Here is a 17,033-nt window from a genome sequence, read left to right as displayed (position 1 = left end):
ACACATCCATGGAATACTTAAAAGAACCAGTGAGACAGCTGACCACAAAGGAAAGATCAAATCAAAAGCAGAAATTTTAAAGGATATAATGCATGCGTGCTAAGTTGCATCACTTGTGTCCGACTCTGTGCAATTGCTCATATTTACTACAACTACCAATAATATTTAAAGCTTAGCAGATAAAGTAAAAAGTTAATGTATTATGCAACATGTCACTTAAAAATATACAGTTATCATACTGAAAATACTTCATTTTGTGCCCTGAATACCTTTTTAACTGTTTTTAAACTGTGTACCTTGGTCCTGTGGTCATATCTGTATGGCTTGATTCTGCCTTGGGTTCTGTATGGCAGCTGCCATAGAAAGAGGATTTAGGCAAAGTGTTTAATACTTTGCTGTTCTTTAGTCACTAAGTCATGTCCTATACTTTTGTAACCCTACTAGCCAGGTTCCTCTACCAATGTGATTTCCCAGGTAAGAATACTGGAATGGGTTGCCATTTCCTTCTCCAGGGGATCTTCCTGACCCACGGATGGAACTCAAGTCCCCTGTATTGGAAGGCGGATTCTTTACCACTGAGCCACCGGGGAAGCCCAGGTAAGGTTTTTATACTACTTTAAAAAAAAGAAAGAAAGAAAGCCTAACTACTACTTACTATCCATTTCCCAGTCTGAGTATAAATAAAAATAATATTTAATAAATGTTCATCATGCTCTGAATAGAATTCTATCCTTATTTGAGTTTTCTTAATTTGGGTTTGGATTTTAATATCTCTCAAATTCCCTTTTGTATTCCCCTGATAGCCTAAACAGATGCTTAAATCATATTTACTGTAATTAACCCACTTACTTTCCTTTGTTTTTGATTCTTTCTTATTAATGATTCTTCTCTACAGCTTATGGTTTCTACTAAATCTATTCATTGGCAGGGTACACAGGATAATCACAGTCTTTGAAAAATGGAGCAACTGTTTTACATTACCAAACAACAAAAATAATTTGATTGATTTTCAGTAGCCAGGTTTTCAAAATACTTCAAAGTCATATTATATGCTTTTAATCAATTCAGTGAAAGGTTAATATTTTGAAATATAAGGGCTTTATATATTTCAACTATTATTTTGAATAATAGATATTCATTTCAAGTAAAATGCATTTCTGATTTGTAGCATTTCATAAGTACATTATGTGCTTTTGAAAGAAATGTATTTAAGATTTAGAATACAGAGATATTTTTAAAATAAGAATAAAATAAACTGAGACATACACAAATGTGAAAATCAATCAGTTATTTTAACTATATTAAGGATTATTAATTGAGATATCCATAATGATTTTCATGAAGAATTTTACATTAAATTGGCTCTCTGATGATGTTATTTTGGTGTAGTTTACTTAGCAGGTGAGTGCACTTGATAGTTAAAGATCTACAGTCACTATAAAAACTATGGCATCATTTCGGTAGAGAATGTTATATGTAGATTTGTCTTGTTTACGTCATTCATTCATTCTAAAATATATTTATTGTATACAGTCCATGGGGTTGCAAAGAGTCAGACACGACTGAGTGACTTCACTTCTTCACTCAATACTGGAAAGGAGACTGGTGGAGGGACTACAGAGTCTAGTGGAGGAAGCAAAGTGTGTCAGCAGTGTCTGACTCTTCACGACCCCATGGACTGTAGCCCGCCAGGCTCCTCTGTCCATGAGGATTCTCTAGGCAAGAACACTGGAATGGGTTGCCATGCCCTCCTCCCGGAGATCTTCCCAACCCAGGGATCGAACCCAGGTCTCCCACCTTACAGGTGGATTCTTTACCAGCTGAGCCAGCCAGGGAGCCTTGAGTAAGCAATAGGTAGGAATACAGAGATGAAAAATGCAAGCACCACAACCTCAAAGTACAAAGTAGCTGTTGCCTACCAGTGATGATGTGAAGGATCGGTAAGGGCTACAGATATGATACATCAAGCCTCCAACCAAAATTATCTTGTTAAATGTATTCCTTACAACATAATCTCCCCTGGAGGCAGTCATGGCAACCCAGCGCAGTAATCTTGCCTGGAAATCCCAAGGACAGAGGAGCCTGGCAGACTACAGCCCATAGGGTCACAAAGAGTTGGACACAACTGAAGTGACTGAACACGCACGTACACGGCATCATCAGAATATTTAAGTTTGCATAGCAAAGACTTTATATCTTTCTACTGAATTTTTTTTACCATACCTTGGCTATGCATTACATTAAAAATTTTAGATGTTTCTAATTTCCCACAGAAAACACCTTTTATTAAAATCAATCCCAATTCATATGACATATGGCTATATATGATATATCCAATAATAATTCTTCAATTATTATTAGCTCTATTTGCCTTATATTCAATTTGAAATGTCAAATAATGATCTCTTAGAAAAATCTGAAGGGTTAAGAATAACCTAGCAATAGTTTTTCTGAAGGGAAATTAAAGAGAGTGGTTTCAATTAAATAATCTGATATTATGTATTCAAATACTTTTTTAAAGGGGGTTAATTCTTCTGATGGGCAACCATCTATTACAATCAAGACTACCTTTTTAATCAGTAGAGTCTGCTGGATAGTAAACATTTGCTGATAAGTAGTGTTATAAAGTACTCCAGCTTAAACCAATTTGTTGACTCAGTCCTCTATTGTATGTTCATAAGTAGTTTGGCAACATCTAGAAAAATGAAAATCTGCCTTTAAAACACCATGAAATGCTATTTTAGGGAAAAAAAAGTGTATTTTACTGGGCATGTAAATTGCTCTCTGAGAAGAATTTGGTAGCATGTATGGACAATGGTAGACCTATTCTGAAAAGCTTTGTGAGATTTTTAGGCTAAGAAGTTTTCACGTAAGATTTTCCAGTCATAATACGTTTTCAATACTGTAAATAGTAACTGAAAATAAACACAAATTTTTCTGAGAGGTAATTTTACATTTTGCCACATATTTGTCACAACATTCCACCTTAAAATAATATTTCTGATTTCTTCCCTTAACTGACCCATTAATAGTCTTCCTCCTCAATTTCATGCTTCAGTGTGATCACTGACAAAACAGTCTACATTTCTTGGCTGGGAGGTAATAGCATTTCTGAATGACCTGAAATCCTTTGGAATTGTACTCTACCTGATTTTCAAGGGTGTTTAATCCATTTGCATGCTCCAAATTTTCCATTTGAATTTGCATCAGGTCATGTAATATCAGCTTCTTCTGTGTCACCTGGTGTGGCAATAACTTTATATAACGTGACACTGTGTAATGTATAGTTTAGAAAGCCCCATTTCTTCTACAGGAGAGGGATCTGTCAAAGGCTGCAGCTGTCCCACATCACTGATCCACTTAATGGGTATAACTACTAAATAAAAAACATCTAGCTTGTTTTGCATATCTCACTGTGACTATTACATACTGACTGATCTCCCTAATTAGAAACACTGTTTTATACTATAAATGCATTTTTCTTATATGAAATAAAAAAGGAAGTTAATGCATGAAAACAATAAGAAATAAGTTACTAAAATTTTTCTTCCTCTTATGGAAGTTGCCAGATTGAAATGCAAGAAAACAGTATCACTAATATTTAATTTCAGTTATATACTCATCTGAGCAGTGCATCCTAGAAAGGGATTATTATTCCTGGCTGGAATTTGGCAGGTGAAGAATAGTGAATTCAATGCAGGCCAGACTTCTGTGTTATCTTCTAGAGTAAGGTTTGGCCAAGAATGACTCATGGGTCAAACTGGCCCACAGTTTTATTCTGTAAATAAAAATTTATTGGAACCCAAGCACAACATTATTTTTTTCTTCATGTTGGCTATAGCTGTTTTCAGGTTACAAAGGCAGAACTCAGCAGTTGCCACAAAAACTATATGTCTCGCAACAGCTCACAAGTTTACTCTCTGGCTCTTTATTAAAAAAAAAAAAGTTTGCAACCTTTCTTCTATATTATTTATGAACTGTGAATTGTTGGTTACATGATGTTAAAACAGATGTCATTATAAGACTTCTTCACGTAATTTTGACATAAGTTTGAAAAGTAAACAAATACATTGAAATACTTTCCTTTGTAAGCTTCGGGGAAAAGTCCTTATCTCATAGCCGAAAGAGGTTTGTTTCTTACTTAGTATAATCTCCCATTGTTTTTTACAAGGAAAACAAGCATTTGGATAGAGCAACATACCCTCTCCTAAGGAAAGTTCGTAAGACACTTGGGCTAGATGTGCTCCTAGTTTAATCAAGGAGGTCTTAAAATATCTTAAAGAGTGAGTTTTACTCCAGCACATACTCTACTAGACATGATTCCTCCATTCAATAAACTGATCATCTACTCTGGACTGGATCCCGTAAGAGAATCCAGGACACATTTTATGTTGCTATAGAAATATTATTACACCCTATTCCCTAACCCCACATTGGGAGGGAAATTTCTGGGCTCTTTTCTGTCAAAAGACCATTTATGAAGAAGAGTTATAGACTACAACCCCATGCTGGACTGGGTGATTGATGGGCCATGCAGTGGAAGGCAGTGAATAAGTTTGTTAAAAGCAGCCTGCAATGAGGATTACAGATGCAATCCACCAACTGGTGAAAGTGAATAGATCACATAAAAGGGACATTTACCAGTGGAAAGCTAGTGTAACAAGGAGTAAATGCTAGCATGTAGGACTGTGCAGGATTTGATGTGGAAATGGACATTTCCCTTGCCATCTTCAGATGATGTCTAAATATTATTATGTAACATTTCCTTTTGAAGTAGAAGTATCCTATATAAGCATTAGCATTTGTTTTCTTGGGACAAACATTCAGACTCAATGACTAAAGATCTCTAATCATGGCTAACTAGAACTCAATTCCCAAAGTCACTTATATTTGGCCCTGGTCATTTAAAGAAGGAAGGCAACTGGATCAAGTTGACTATTTGCTGCCTCTTAAAATAATACTCCTTCACAAGGACTTTAGCCAAATCCTCACCTTCTGTGCATCACTAGCCAAATCAACCTGAAGGCAGGCACCTGGCTGCCACCTTTCCTAACTCCGCTCCCTTTGTTAAGGGTTCTGCCGCCTTGCCTTAGCCTGCCTGTCCACACAGAAAACATCCTGTGCTGAAGTCCTGCTTCAACCTGCTGAGAATCCCCTGGGAACACACACCTTCCACTGCTTGCAGACTCACATTTATGTTTCTGCCAATTTAACTGAGATCCCTGAATTCTGTGTTTCCTATCCTTGGTTTTCCCCATCCAGTTGTTGGTTAGCACTGTACCTATTCTTACCAACATCTTTCTCTGAAGTTACCCATCACTAAAGTTCTGACAAGATATTCTACTAAAAATGTTAGCGTAATGGCAGTGCATGGGCAATTCCTTCTTTCCCAGATGACAGTCAGTTTATCTCGAATGAGACTTCAAAGTACACTGAAGATCTTGGCATTGTTTTGGAAATTTAAAATATGATTGATGCCCCTCCTCCTTTCACAGCTAGCATGGCATTTAAACTTCACATAGAGTATAACTTACAGGATGTTATTCTTTTCTGTTTGTTCTGCCTTGCTTTTATCCCTATATTGGTGGTTTTGAATGTTTCCATCCTGTTGTTGTTCTGTCACTAAGTCGTGTCTGACTCTTTGCAATCCTGTGGACTGCAGCATGCCAAACGTCCCTGTCCTTCACTATTTCCTGGAGTTTGCCCAAACTCAAGTCCATTGAGTCAGTGATACTATCCAACTGTCTCATCTTCTGTCATCCCCTTCTCCTCCTGCCTTCAATCTTTCCTAGAATCAGGGTCTTTTCCATTGAGTTGGCTCTTTGCATCAGGTGGCCAATGGGTTGGAGCTTCAGCTTCAGCATCACTCCTTCCAATGAATATTTAGGGTTGATTTCCTTTAGGATTAACTAGTTTGATCTCCTTGCTGTCCAAGGACTATCAAGAGTCTTCTCTAGCACCACATTTCCAAAGGATCAATTCCTTGGCACTCAGTCTTCTGTATGGTCCAACTCTCACATCTGAACATGACTACTGGAAAAACCATAGCTTTGACTATACGGACCTTTGTCAGCAGGTCATGTCTCTACTTTTTAATATGCTATCTAGGTTTGTCACGCTTATGGCAGAAAGTGAAGAACTAAAGAGCCTCTTGATGAAAGTGAAAGAGGAGAGTGAAAAAGCTGGCTTAAAGCTCAACATTCAGAAAACTAAGATCATGGCATCTGGTCCCATCACTTCATGGCAAATAGACGGAGAAACAGTGCAAACAGTGGCAGACTTTATTTTTTGGGGGCTCCAAAATCACTGCAGATGGTGATTGCAGCCATGAAATTAAAAGACACTTACTCCTTGGAAGAAAAGTTATGATTCACATAGACAGCATATTAAAAAGCAGAGACATTACTTTTCCAACAAAGGTCCATCTAGTCAAGGCTATGGTTTTTCCAGTAATCATGAATGGATGTAAGAGTTGGACTATAAAGAAAGCTGAGCACCAAAGAATTGATGCTTTTGAACTGTGGTGTTGGAGAAGACTCTTGAGAGTCCCTTGGACTGAAAGGAGACCAAACCAATCCATCCTAAAGGAAACCAGTCCTGAATGTTCATTGGAAGGATGGATGCTGAAGCTGAAACTCTGATACTTTGGCCACCTGATGTGAAGAACTGACCCATTTGAAAAGACCCTTATGCTGGGAAAGATTGAAGGCGAGAGGAGAAGGGGATGACAGAGGATGAGGTGGTTGGATGGCATCACCAACTCAATGGACATGAGTTTGAGTAAACTCTGGGATTTGGTGATGGACAGGGAGGCCTGGCGTGCTGCAATCCATGGGGTCACAAGGAGTAAGACAGGACTGAGCCACTGAACTGAACTGAACATGTCTGCCATGAAGTGATGGGACCAGATTACATGATCTTAGTTTCTTGAATGTTGTTTTAAGTCAGCTTTTTCACTCTCCTCTCTCACTTTCATCAAGAGGCTCTTTAGTTCCTCTTTACTCTCTGCCATTAGAGTGCTATCATCTGCATATCTGAGCTTGTTGATATTTCTCCCAGCAATCTTGATTCCAGCTTGTGATTCATCCATCCCCGGGAACTTCCCTGGTGGCTTCCATTATAACTTTACCAAATGCCTTGGCAAACACAGTAATAGGCCTTGACTTACTTTGTCTTACTTACTGTGTTGGTCCTTTAATGGACCGGAACCTGGTGGTCCGGAGTCGACAATAAGAAAGTAAGAGAGAGAAAGAGGCCGATATCCCCTGGTTCACTCGGAAAGCCAATAGAGTCCTGTGCTTAGGGCTCGCGCTGCTGCACGTAGGCACCGGGCGCCCTCTCGAGTGGGTGAAGGCACGGGGCGCCTTCTAGAGAGGGTCTTAGAAGCCCGGGCAAGAAAGTGAGCTCAGCGGGCCTCCGTGCTCCAAGGAATTAGCCAGAAAGAGAGACAGAGAGAGAGAGAGAGAGAAAAAGAAAGACACGGGGACCCAAGCTCTGATGGAGCAAAGGTGTTTTAACCAACATGGCGTGGGCATATATACTGTCTTACAAGGTGGTGATTCTCAGCAAAGATAAAGATTAAAATTCCAGACTTACCAAACATAAGATGACCCCTATCAAAGAGAGAGAGTTGCAAATGATCACCTTTTACCATTTGGCTCATAAAAAGGAAGAGGGTACTTATCACCGTAATGAGAAATGCCTGGATTCCTCAGCCCCGGGAAAGGCGTGCCTCTCCTCTTAATTCCTGAATATTCAGGAATCAATAAGGGCCAGAGGGTTCCTGACAGATCCAAAACAGCACACAGGAAGCCTCTTGTTAAATGCTTCCTGACACTTATTGGATCTCCAACTCACCTCATAAGGATCTCTGGCCTTAGCTAGGATCTGATTACTTCCATTACAAACTTCCACTGATGCTAAAATAAATAGTCAGCCAGGATGTGCTGATACCACTGAGGTTGGAGGTGGTGTCAGTAAATACATGAATATCTCCTTTGACTGTTACTGACCTGAAATACCCATGGGGTTCTGCCCCCATGGCTCAATTTTTCCGTTGAGACACTTCCACTTTGGGCTGGATACCAATGTATAGAATTAATTGTGGATAATAAACTTTAACTATCTGATTGATTCGTTGTTTAAATTGAAATGAGAACTTAAATATTCATATACTTGCAGAAAATTTCCTGGGTGCCTATAGTTATCTAATGCAGCCTGTAATTTTTCATTGTGAAATTAACAGGGCCTGGGTTAAAATTCAGTCATTATAGTTGACTTTACATCTGGGGCCTTTTAGGACACTACTGAGTCTCAATCTATTGATAGACTTGAAGTTAACAATGGGCAGAGCTTATGCATTAAATTTCCTCTGTGTTCTGCTGTCTCTCTTGTACTAGTTTAGTATGGACACAACACTAGGCATGCATCAAAAGTGCTGTGTACATTGATACTGTCTGGAGACCAATCTCTTTGTGTATTTTTATCAAATTTAAATGGTATACTTAAAAAGAGTGTCTTTTGGAAATCATACCAGATGTATACAGGCATTATGTTTTAAAAAAAATAAAGGCTCTATTCAGGGGTATTTTTCAAGTACACTCTACATAAATAATATAAAGCTGAAGAAGCTCTTAGAAATCTCAGTTGCTTCTACAAGAATCATCTGGAATTTTAAGCCTTTTCAAAGTAGCTTTCCAGAATAGTAGCTCTTGTGAGAAACCTAACCAGTCCTTTTACCTTAAATGTAGAAAATGATTTGACCTCTGGAATCTAAGAGCCTTGAAGATTGCCCCAGTTTATCTGCATGAATTTTCCAGAAACAAAGTTTTTCCTTATCAAATGTGTTTGACCATGAAAGCATATCCATCCTCTTTAAGTCATTACACATCATATTTATAATTCTGATCAAAATGAGAAAAGGGCAGGAAAAAGGAGTATTGCATCACCAACTACATCACAAGCAGAATACACTGAGAGCTTCAGTGATTTCCAGGGAGTTAGATACAAAGAAGGATAACAGTTCTGGAGGAACAAGGGCAGCATGTAGTGCTTTCCTTCTGGGGAAGACAGTGAAGAGCTCCAGAGCTTTCCCAGCTGGCAGGCACCATGATGCAGTCTACCAAACACATTTGGAAACTTATTTTGGATGATAGGCTCATACACGTTTTCTGCAGCACTCAAGAGAATGCTAAGGGGATGACAGAGGATGAGATGGTTGGATGGCATCACCGACTCGATGGACATGAGTTTGAGCAAGCTCCAGGAGTTGGTGATGGACAGGGAAGCCTGGTGTGCTACAGTCGATGGGGTCACAAAAAGTTGGACATTACTGAGCAACTGAACTGAACTGATTACATTTATTGGGGAAAAGAACATGAGTGGAGCACACCCAATGATGAGGCAAGATGTCCTGGTAGTCTTGAGTTATTTTGGCCCCAACTCCCTAATGGCAGGAAATCATCTAGGCACAAATGAGGAATGAGTCAATGAGACATGACTACTGAGTTGGGGTAAGTCCTATTCCTATTTTACTGATGAAAATAATTATTTTTGACAAGACTATAATTTTAGTTTAAATTCTGTTTTAAAGTTTAAATAAAATTGAAATAAGCCTTTCAAAACTGAATATTGGAGTCCACTGTTTGCCAGCAAGATATTTATAAGAGATGATGGAAGGAGATAATGTATTTGAAACCAGCTTTTAAACTGAAAAGCATTTTAAAGCTACAGATTCTTTTAGTTACCTTTAAAAACAATAGTACTAGAGTCTGCATCATGGTATGGTCTGGCCTACTGTATAGTTACTGGAACATTTCATGTGTTTGATGAGCGCAACATGTGATCTGACTGGTAGAGTTAATGTGCTATCATGCTAGATTCTTAAAATAGATTAGTGGGGAGGGGAATGTTCTGTATTGCATTAGTCATACTCCTGGCAGGAAGTTGGAGGCCCTGTCCAAAAGAATAATTGAGGAAAGTTTAAGGAAGCAATAGACCAGCTTCAGTGAAACTAGAAATAGAAAGCATAGTACTCCCAGGCTAATTGTGGGGAGTTGTGGCCACCCCAGGTCATGAGGGAAAGGAGAGGAAGCAGGTACTAGACCTTAGGAAGAGAGTCACAGAGATTTTTGGAAGGGGAATGCATCTACTGCAGTGTTTGGGAGGGTGCCATGGGACTAAAACCCCAATCTCGCTCCACTTTCGTCCTCTCATCTTTTGCTTGTACCTACTACTGGCTGACCCTAATCTTACATCAGGCAGATGGAGAGCCCATTAATGAAGTTAAATGTCAGCCTCTGGACACACCAGAGTGGGGCAGATGTGGCATGGTAAATTAAGAGTATAAAAAGTAAGAGAAAACTGAATTCAGAATTAGACAAATTTCTGAAATGACCTATGTTAAATATGAAAGTGTGTGTTAAAAATTAAATTTAATTGATATGGATGAGATCAGTTCATTCGCTTATTCAGTTAAACTTTAATGAATACCCACTATGTGCTCTTTTCTGTGTTGGACACTGAGTAAAAGATTTTTTTAAATTAATTAATTGGAGGCTAATTACTTTACAATACAGTAGTGGTTTCTGCCATATATTGATGGCAGGAGAAGGGGCCGACAGAGGATGAGGTGGTTGAATAACATCACTGAGTTAATGGACATGAGTTTGAGTAAACTCTAAGAGTTGGTGAGGGACAGGGAGGCCTGGCGTGCTGCAGTCCATGGGCTCACAAAGAGTCAGACAAGACTGAGAGACTGAGCTGAACTGAACTGACATGAATCAGCCATGGAGGTACATGGGTGTAGGTTCCTTACCTAAAGGACTTTATCATTTCATCTGAAATATTGATGTGAATGACCAACTATTACAACCTCATGCTATAAAAGAGGAAATCAACTAGATGTGAGGAGAATGAACTAAGAGGAGGTTTCTAGAAAGAAATGCATGAACCAAGTGTTAAGGAGGCATAGGACTTACAGGACAAATGAAAGAAGTGACAATGTATGTGGACTGCTGCTAAGTCGCTTCAGTCGTGTCCGACTCTGTGCGACCCCACAGACGGCAGCCCACCAGGCTCCGCCGTCCACGGGATTCTCTAGGCAAGAATACCAGAGTGGGTTGCTGTTTCCTTCTCCACAGCTAATTATTAGAGAAATGCAAATCAAAACTAGAATGTGTTACTACCTCACACTATACAGTCCATGGAATTCTCCAGGCCAGAATACTGGAGTGGGTAGCCCTTCCCTTCTCCTCCTCCAGAGGATCTTCCCAACCCAGGGATCGAACCCAGGTCTCCCACATCACAAGTAGATTCTTTACCAGCTGAGCCACAAGGGAAGCCCATATGTAGACTGAGAGAACAGGTAAAGATGCAGCACCTCAGCTCAGGAAACTGGAAGTTTTTCAGTTTTACTGGAAGGAAGGAAAAACCTGGGGTAAACAACACTGGCCTGGATCATTGAGGTTCTCTATTTGGTATGTAAGCAGTTGTGTTTTATCTTGAAATGGATGAGGAACCAAGGAGAATTTTAACCAAGGAAAAGGCCAGAGAGATTTCCATTTGAGAAATATAATTGTGGCGGGTATATGCTAGATATATGGGGAGGGTGAGAAAATGGACAGAAAATTAAGAGAATACTACAAAATCCAAGAAGAGAAAGCTGCCAGAGACTTTGTATTAGTCAGAGTTCTCCAGATAAACTGAACTAAGGATGTAATCTGCAGTTGGCAAGCTAGAGACTCAGGAGAACCTTGGATGTAGTTCCAGTTCAAAGGCAAATAGACCTGAAACCCAGGAAGACCCTGTGTTTCAGTTTGAACCCAAAGGCAGAAAAAAACAAAAACACAATATTAGTCAGAAAGCAGCAAGGTAAGAATTCCTTCTTACTCTCGCAAGGATCAGTCTCTCACAGTCTTTTAGTTGTATTCAGGCTTCCATAATTGCATCAGGCCCACCCACATTAGGGAGGGAGATCTGCTTTACTCACTTTACTGATTCAATGTTGATTCCACCCAGAAACACTCTCACGGATACACCCAGAATAACGTTCAGCCAAATGTCCAGGACACCTTTTGGCTCAGTCAAATTGACACATAAAATTAACCATCACAGGCTTGAAATCAGAAAAATTATGGAAATAGTACAGAATCTATGTTATAGAAATGGGAGATCAAATGGTTCTCAGGGATGATGGCCAAGTGTGATGTCTAAGAGCTGTCTTGCACAACTGGGTAAGATGTGATATCACAGACTACTGTGAGATGCACCTAAGGAAGGATAAACACAGGGGAGTCTAGGTTTGGAAAAACTGAATTAGCGCTTGTGAGGTAGACCAGCATGCAGAAGTTGGCATTAAAATAAAGATGAGCTTTACATGGTCATTACAAGCATTCAGATAGACAACTTTCATGTAAGCAATTAATATTGGAACCAAATTTATAACCACTTATTATGGGCCTCTTTCACATAATCAAATATGAGAATTTAGAGCACTAAGGTGATGTACTGAAGTACCTTTCCCTTTAGAAACAGAATAAGTAAAATCAGTGTTCCACGTACACTGTATATGGACATTCATTATATTTTCAAGACATTAATATGTTGAGATTAAAGAATTTTAGCTTAATATTTTTACTTATATTTTTGTTGGATGCTATAGTTTGTCAACTTTTTATATCTTTCATGTGAGTATTTTGAAACAATAGTAATAACATTGTTTACTTTTGAAACAAATTCAGGTAAATAAATAGCAATTTAATAAAGGATTATTAAAAATCCCTTATCACATTTCCTTTTATTCCAAACTGTTTGTGTCTGTGTAGATAGTACTTTCATAACCTTGGACCTTCCTACACATAAAATTAATGTATTTTAACATACACATTATACTTTTATTAATCACAAATAATAAATATCTAGCTAATTTTTCTTGTGTAACAGCTCTATGAGATAATATGCTATGTGATTATAACAATATCAATATCATTTGCAAAAAATATCATTTTCAACATCATTTGCAAAGTTGAATAAGTTGATATCGGTTGCTTACTCAACACTTAATTGTACTACATATTGTAATCTAAGGCTTTCTGGGTGCCTCCAACTCCCCATTTTTCAGCTTCCATTCAAGTTCACCCCTTCTGTGGAGCCTACCCTGCTTCCTATAGATGCTGCCAACGCCCTTGTTTCCAAGCTTCTCTAGGACACAATCCACACCAAAAGTGTATCATCTTGACTTTCTGTTTCTTGCATTTGTTTTAACTCTGGAAGCAAATGGTAATACCTTTGAGGTCAGGGCCTAATCTCTCACTTCTAGCCCCTAGAAACCATTCAATTTTACCTTTTTGTGCTTTGTATATTGATAGATTTATTTATCCTGGACTGTATAAGAAGAATGAAAGAAAGGAAATAAGATAATATTCTATATAAGCTATTGCCAAATAGTTTTAAAGTGCAGCAGAAAGTTAAACTTATTGAACACATCAGAATTTTGTACAGAAGAGAAAATAATCTTAGCATTTTAGAACTTGTGTGGCAAAATTTTTAGCAGAATTCCTGACTTTAAATCTTGGATCATGACTGAAATACATGGCATAATTTTAATATGCGTACATGGAAATCATTAAATGAGAAATAATATAAATTTCCTTATTACAGAAAATTTTTAAAGATTTATTTTTTGTGTAAAGTAATAAACTCTCTACACCAAATTTGTTATTTTAAAAAAATATTTGGATACATTTACATAAAACTAATAGACATATTTTTTGCTATTTTAATTCCTTTGCAGATTTTATAGGATAGTATGTATCTATATAGGCCTGTAGATAATTGTTTCTAAACATAAAGCACCTATGTTCTCATATTCATTACAAAGTAAACATTTTATAAATTGAATTACAGATTTTGGTTTTCTTCAGTAGTTTAAAAAAAAAGAAGCTGTTTGAAAAGACCAGAGATTAGGAAATAATTCAGTTCCAGTAAACCAAGGTAACTATTTCCTGGGGTATAAACTTCTTCAGCTTTAGTAAGACTGACATTTTGCTTCTATGGATATGAATATTGATCAATGACATAAATCTCTCTGTGGGACACACATAAATTCCATTAAAATTTAAGAAAAAAAATTTATTTCTCACTTTGTTGATATTTTAAAGCATAATTTTCATTTTAAAATGGTTAACTATCTTTTATCCTCTCTAAAGTATTCTTGGACCTTGTTTCTGATGAAATTTTAGGTAAGGAAGATGCTTTTTCACACAAGAACTCTTTTGTCCTCATTTATAGAAATGTTATTTTCTATATCTATGTATCATCAGGATACATGATAGATGGAGAGTAAAATTTAAATACAAATATCTAGGCAGGACTACGTATCTTACTCTATTCTTACTGATTTTCATTTGTTATTAATCATTTAGTTAATCTAATCATTGCTGTCTGGGCAAAGTTCAATAGAAAAAAAGTCAAGCTCACCTTCACTGGCAAGACCCCATTTATCTTTTCAATTTTCCCTGCTTTCTTTTCTCCTCCTTACCTAGAAGAATGATAGAGAAAAAAATTCATATCCCAGTGTGATGCTGCTGGGGTGTATAAAAAAACCCTCGACAGTCATTTTCCCATCAGCGGTTTCCCTGCTGGCCAGCTTCTAAGTCTGACCCCTCCCCTTCTCCTCCGGTAGCTGGCTGCTAGATGTTTACTGATTAATTTGCATCAAATGTTCTCCTAGCAACCAATGCTAGGATAGGATTAGATACTTTTGTAAAAGACTGTTTTCTGTTAAAGAAGCTTAGACTTTCTAAAACACCATGAACAGAAATGAATAGGCTTTAGCAAAGCTATAACGTGTTTAAAGGAAATTTCAGCCAATTACCATTTACTATTGTTTTTACTTGTGAAAATCAGCCATTTTTTATTTAAAAGTTTACATTTGTGGACACATGCCTATTTATAACACAGATAATCTTGACACTGGAGGATTATATATTATGTATTTTAAATAAATCCAGAATTGATGTCATTTTCTAATTGTCAGTGCAAGACATAGAAAACAAATAGGTCTGGTTTCTACAGCCAGTTTAGTTATATAGACTATAGTAAATTTTCCTAGAACACTGTAATTAATTCTCATTTCTGAACAAAAATAATATGAAACCCCAAATTTTCAACTAAGATTTACTTTACTAGAAAATTAATGTATATATTTTTCTCTACTCAAATAATGTTTATGTGTAAATTCCATACTAATATCAAAGTATTATTTGATGGAGAGTAAACATAAGAGAAATTATAACATTTAGTGAATAATTTCTGTAACATCAAACAAACTGACCAACTGTATAGAGTGATTATCTTAACAAGTTGTTGAAATGAGAAGGAAATATTTTATTGTGTCTCACTAAGATTTTAATATAGCAGAGAACAAGCCCAGATCAATAATATTTATTCAGTTATTAAGAATAAAAATTATAATGTTTGCAATTTAAAAAATCTAAGATTCCAAAATAAAACTCTGTAACTGAATCATTTGATGAAGATAATAGAATATTTTCCCAGAGGTAAGAATAAAGCAGCAACTTTTCCATAAGAAAAAATAATTTCTAAATTCAGTGGTGATAGAATATTAGAGACTATCATTTCCACAATTTTTCTTTTTCACTAATTGTTTATTGTTTTCAGTGAAGGTATTTCTTAAACTTTCTATGAGTTTTTAAGAAATCTGAATTGCAACATTAACCACTAGTCCTGTTCTTAGACTTTTTATACTGGAAATCTAAGTGACATTTTAGAAATTACAGGTATAGGTACAAATACTACAGTGTTTTAGCATCTTGATAGACCATTGCAAAGCAACACTTTTTTTTGTTTGTTGGTTTACTTTCAGGGTATCAGAGATGTGGAAACTCTTATTTATTGAAGCCTACTCTGTGCCAGGTGAATTGCAAGGATTTTTAAGAGAACACTTCCTATTATTCTTTTCAAAACAGTTGAGACATGTCAATTATAGATTATTATAGATCTTGAGATTTAGATATATTAAGTAGCTTTCTAAAAATCACTAAGTAAGCAAAGTTAAGTTAAAACTGATGACTTGTGGCGGCCCAAATCTGACATTTTTTCACCACATCAAACAGCCTCCATAGCTATGAGGATGAAACCACTCTTCCCCCTTCAAGCCTCTGGCACTTTGTTGATGCCTGTGTTTCCCAAATACCTCACGCAGACTTGGTCAGGACTTGCAAGACTACTTACTTCTCTCTCGTGGCTTATCAAAACTCTCACCATTTTCAGATAGCAATGGCAAAAGATTAAACAAAACTACATAGAAATACGAATGACTAAATAATCAACTTACAGGTTTACCTTCAGGTAGAAAATAAAAAAGAGTTTGCGTGGGGATACGTAGTGGGCTGCCCTGCTGGCTCAGTAAACACAGAAGAGACATGGGCTGGATCTCTGGGTTGGGAAGATCCCCTGGAGAAGGAAATGGCAACCCACTCAAGTATTCTTGCCTGGGAAATCCCATGGACAGAGGAGCCTTGCAGGCTGCAGTCCATGGGGTTGTAAAGAGTCAGACATGACTTAGCAACTGAACAATAAAAACAACTGAGTGTGTGGGTATAAAAGAGAGATTGTTTCTTATAAATTCACACACACACATACACTCTCTCTCAAGGTTGCTTTTCTTCTCCCTCTTTGCATAGCCTTCTGTAAGAAACGCTTTGCTAATGAGATTTGAGGGATAAATGTCCTTGATATCCATGTACTGACCAGTCAAAGGGTCCCAGATCAATCCTCTGGGTTAAGCCATTGGCCCTTGTTAAAACAATGGCTATGTTTATAATGAACTGGAAAATGTAGAAAGAGAATAACCTGTTGTTATACTGCTGGGTTTTGATTCCCAGTTGAGTAGTAGCAAGCATGAGATTTAGACAGAAGTTTGGGGAAATTTTATTATTATAAATATGCCTACTCAGTGATGTCACCTACATCTTGAAAAATACATCAAGAAACATGTGCTAAGTGCCTAC

Source organism: Cervus canadensis, chromosome 20 (assembly GCF_019320065.1).
Source record: "Cervus canadensis isolate Bull #8, Minnesota chromosome 20, ASM1932006v1, whole genome shotgun sequence".
Taxonomy (NCBI): Eukaryota; Metazoa; Chordata; class Mammalia; order Artiodactyla; family Cervidae; genus Cervus; species Cervus canadensis.
This window is presented reverse-complemented; position numbering follows the sequence as displayed.